This window comes from Prionailurus bengalensis, chromosome D3, assembly GCF_016509475.1.
Source record: "Prionailurus bengalensis isolate Pbe53 chromosome D3, Fcat_Pben_1.1_paternal_pri, whole genome shotgun sequence".
NCBI classification, from domain to species: Eukaryota; Metazoa; Chordata; class Mammalia; order Carnivora; family Felidae; genus Prionailurus; species Prionailurus bengalensis.
This window is the reverse complement of record NC_057356.1, coordinates 63218053-63222843: the sequence shown is the minus strand read 5'-3', so window position 1 is coordinate 63222843 and position 4791 is coordinate 63218053. Positions and strand designations below refer to the sequence as shown.

Genomic DNA, 4791 nt, shown 5'->3' with positions numbered 1-4791 from the left:
ACCACTGTCTTTTTGTCACTTTCCTTAAACCCTACATTCCTTATGGTCAGGAACTGGGGCTCAGAGTGTGCTCAATACATATTGAATCAGTGAAAAATTAACCCTCTCTTTGTATAAACAGTTACTTGCAGAGATATCAGTATTTTAAGACTAGAGTCTTTAAAAACTCCAAAGTTTATAAGAAGTCCTACCTGCTGTTTTAAATGCAAAACATTTTCACAATTTTGCACCTCTTTGGTATATGGAATATATATAGGGCTAATGGCCAAATATCTAGAAAAAAAAGCTAGAAGTTTGATATTACTATTTATATTCTGACATTTCTTTATTTTAAATATGGAATGCTTCATGAATTTGTATGTCATCCTTGTGTGGGGGCCGTGTTAATCTCTATATCGTTTCAATTTTAGTGTATGTGCTGCTGAAGCAAGAACTATATTCTTACATTTCTATTCCATAAGCTAATTATTTAAAAAAGTTTGCCTATGGCTACAGACACTCACAAATACGCATAAATGAAAGTACTGCACTTTTCAAATATAGGTGAAATTCGAAAGACCTGCATGCCTATCTAGAAGCACATTCACCAGATATATCCATATAAACACAATTCCAATCAAGGCAAAAGATTGAACTTAAATTAACAAAAGGCCCTTAGAATCAAAATAAACAAGAAAATCTAATTTAATCATACTGCAGTGTTCATCCTTTCAGTAGTCCCAATTTTACCCTTGACAATCATCAACACCATTTCTTATGATTTTCTTTTTGTGATTTATCCAAAAAAATGTAAACAAACTCATCTAAATGGGCTCATCTCAAAATGCTGAGTTCTATTTAATAAATTCCCTTTTACTGGAATCAATTTCTTTGTGCCAAAAAACCCCAAGTGAGTCATTAAAGCAATTATTGTGACTGTGTAATTTTACTGCCCAAATTACCTAAATAAATAGTATTTACTGCGGCAAAATGCAAGCTTACTGTCTTTTCACTTACTTTCAAATGGTAACTAAGAAGAACTGCTCCTGATGTTCTCAAAAATTCACACTGCTGGTAGACACAATGGTTTCTGATTCATGAGAACTCCATTGCTTCAGCCCCATAGGTGTTATGTGCATTTAAAATATATTTACATTTGTTGTCTTATTTTTTCATATTTTATATTTAACAATTTTATCCTAACTTCATAGTTATTGGAGCTATGTAACGCAGGAGTTCTACATCAGGGCTTGACTTGCTGCATGCAACATTACACGTTTGCCACCTGCCCTAGAATTGATTCTCTTAGTCTTTTTAAAGGCATGCATAACTGTTAAAGCATCCATGCTTGTATATGAATCTGCTGATCTTTTAAATTGGACAGGTTCAAAAATTTTACCTATTTTTTATTTTTATTTTTGCATTTTATTTTAATATGAATTTATTGTCAAATTGGTTTCCATACAACACCCAGTGTTCATCCCAACAGGTGCCCTCCTCAATACCCATCACCCACCCTCCCCTCCCTCCCACCCCCCATCAACCCTCAGTTTGTTCTCAGTTTTTAAGAGTCTCTTATGGTTTGGCTCTCTCCCTCTCTAACTTTTTTTTTCTCCTTCCCCTCCCCCATGGTCTTCTGTTAAGTTTCTCAGGATCCGCATTAAGAGTGAAAACATAAAAGATCTGTATGCTGAAAACTATAGAGAGAAACTATAGAAAACTATAGTTTTCTATATAGTTTTCTAAATATAAAAAAAAACTATAGAAATTTCCTTCATAAGAAGGAAATTGAAGAAGATATAAAGAAATGGAAAAACATTCCATGCTCATGGATTGGGAGAATAAATATTGTTAAAATGTCAATACTACCCAAAGCTATCTACACATTCAATACAATTCCAATCAAAAATTCTAAATCAAAAATTGTATAGATTGGCATCTATAAAAAAGGAAACACAAAATCTGACCATTACTGAGGCTAATTTGAGGGGGTTAGGAAAGGGCTTCTTCCCTTTCATTCCAAACATTTTCTTGCCCTGCATGAAGAAGGCTCAAACCCCTTTGATCAGGCACCAATCTTCCTTCTATTCCTACGTATAAAGTGGAAAATGCAAATGTTCTCAAGGGGAGAAAACTAGTGACATATATTGTCTTGTATTTAAATAATGGTTACTATCAGTTTCTAATGAGTTTTTCAGAAGGAAAAGGGGAGACATTGAGGCCAATAGACATGGCAGAAAGGAGAGGCCAGGATACCAAAGACTAACTCCATCAATTTCAGAACTTTGAGGCCATTAACTCCTTCTTCTTCAACTATGATTTACTCACTCCTGACTCTAGCTGATTCACAGTTGGTGAAGGAAAGACTTCAGATCATGTGGTTCATTGTTTACCCCTCAAAATTGAACACGTATTCATTTTTTTAAAGAACAGGTACCCTTTGGATACTACCTACAAATTCAGTCATAGCATATGAAGTATCCTAAGTCCCTCAGGAATGACTAAAAAAAATAAAGTAATTATTTGTCTAGTTTTAGAATTTGTTAATGTATTATAACCTCAAGAACTTTGGTTGGTTTTTTTTTTAAGATTTTTTGTTGACTTCAAATGTCTTCATAATCAAACATATCACATCAAGGTAAAAATCAAAGCCAGGAGAGCCATCATTTACTAAGCTTTCAGCATATATACAAAACTATGTATTTTACACAAATAATGCTTTGAGTCCTTACAAAGACCCTACAAAGAAGATGCTATACTCCCATTTTAAAGATAAACAACAAACCAATGCTGAAAATGTTTAAGTAATCTACTGACCAAAATCATAAAATGCGCCTGTAGAATGTATTAGATCTCAGTTCTGTATGACTCAGAGCCCCTTATGGAAAGGGGCTACCCTGACAGAAAGGTCTGTGTCCCACAGATCTGGTGCTGAATAGAAAGCACCAAGAACAAAATAGAGCAAGAAAACATCAGGAAGGATCTGGAAGCTACTCTTGGTCTCCTAGATAAGCACAGTACACACTGGAGACTCACCAAGGGGCGGGCCTGTAAACAATAACACTGAAGTTGTGTCCTGATTCTACAGCCAAGACTTCAGGATTTCTGTTATGAACTCTGCTAGGTATGGGTGAACAAGTATTTATCTAAATGTGTTTGTAACATAGGAAAAAGAAGACCTCGGCACCTGATGAGGACAGTCAGGAAGTCCCTTCCTAGAAGGAATTACCATCTTCTGAAGAAGTATCTGGAGATGGAGTCGAAGGAAGTAGTATCTCACAGAGAAGAAGAGCATATCAAACCATAACTCTGGCCATTCTACGGGTTTCATAGCAATCTAACTGTTGAAGGAAGAAGGCTTCAAACTTTCTGGGATCATACTTGGCTCTCTATAAGGTCACTCTCAACGTTGGACTTTGCATACGTAAACTGGACAGCCCATCACAATGTCATATTAGGGGATCTCAATAGCTTTTTATATCTCCATTTGTGGCCTCCTACAGGCATTTAAGTTTCCATGATGAGAGACCAGGGTGTTTCTCAAGAGTCTACTACTAAAATATAAATCCATAGAGAATGGGTAAAATTCAGATGATCCCTAAACATCTTGGTATAATTTGGTTTGGAACCACACTCACAAGGGTATGCCCCCATCAGAATGAAAAAAGACTTAAGTTTTGATTTAGGAGAATAATGGAAAAGTCTGGAACATGGAGCCTTGCCCAGAGGGAGCACTGGTCAGAGCAGTGAATAACTCAACTGCCAGAAATTTGGGAAGAGCTCAAGAAATAGAGATGCTTGGTTCTGGAGGGCACTTGCAGATGTTATAAACAGTTAAAAAAAAAAGTGGGTGGGGGCTGGCGCATAAAGACAAAATACAGAGTCCTCTATCTTTGTTGCATTTGCACGTACCTTTTTTCTTCAAAGTGAGTATAAACATTTCTCAATCCCTTCATGGTTTGACATAGCAAAGGAGACACAGTCAAAGCTTGAAAATTCTTGTTGACTTGAAATATCTATTTTTTAATGAATTAAAAAAATTAATTTAGTGAAATCTGCTGCCTATTGCCCACATCACATTCTCAAGGACAAAACGTACCAAAGTGTAACCTGAGTACCATGGTAGGCATTACTCTGCCACCCAATTCTAGTTCAGAGAAAATTCATCTTCTCTTAATACATTCTAAGAAAAAGAAATCATATATATAGCATTTGTAATTAAATACAAACAACTTGGAGCCCTCAACCCAGCTAGCATTTAGAGCATTTCATTTAATCAAACATATGATATATGAGTCAGCAGACTGAGATCTAATGATCATAACTCTCAAGAAAAGGGTGATTCGAAAATAGCAACCTAGGGAAGCCATCCACCAAGGGGAGCAATTAACCCAGAATGACATTCTATTCTGCTGCTTCTTGCAGATTGCATGCCACAGCACTTCACTCTGTAATTCCCATCTAGCAGCTAGGGTAGTGTGCATAGTCAAGCACTCTTCACTATAGTTTCCTCATCTATCAAGCAACTTTTCAAATGGGTTATGAAGAAGGGACAACTGGGGACTGCTGATTCATACATAAGATGAAACATATTTTGGGATCCTTCATAAGCAGGAAATTAACTACTTTTTTTTCTTCTCTTAAAAAAATTCCTGATCTTTGGAAAAGATGAGAGGGTAATTAAAACTGCAATTAGTGACTAGGTAATAAGGAACAATGAGAATAAAAGGAAACTGGAAAGAGCTATCAGGTTAAATCTGAATCCACCCAAATTCAAAATACAGTCTGTAGTCTCAAAATAAAGGAATTGCT

At 35.9% G+C, this 4791-nt stretch overlaps 1 pseudogene; it reads right to left on the bottom strand.

Annotated features, from left to right (window-relative positions):
- Positions 1 to 330: 330 nt before the first annotated feature.
- LOC122471048 lies at positions 331 to 430 on the bottom strand (annotated as a pseudogene).
- Between the last annotated feature and the right edge of the window lie 4361 nt (positions 431 to 4791).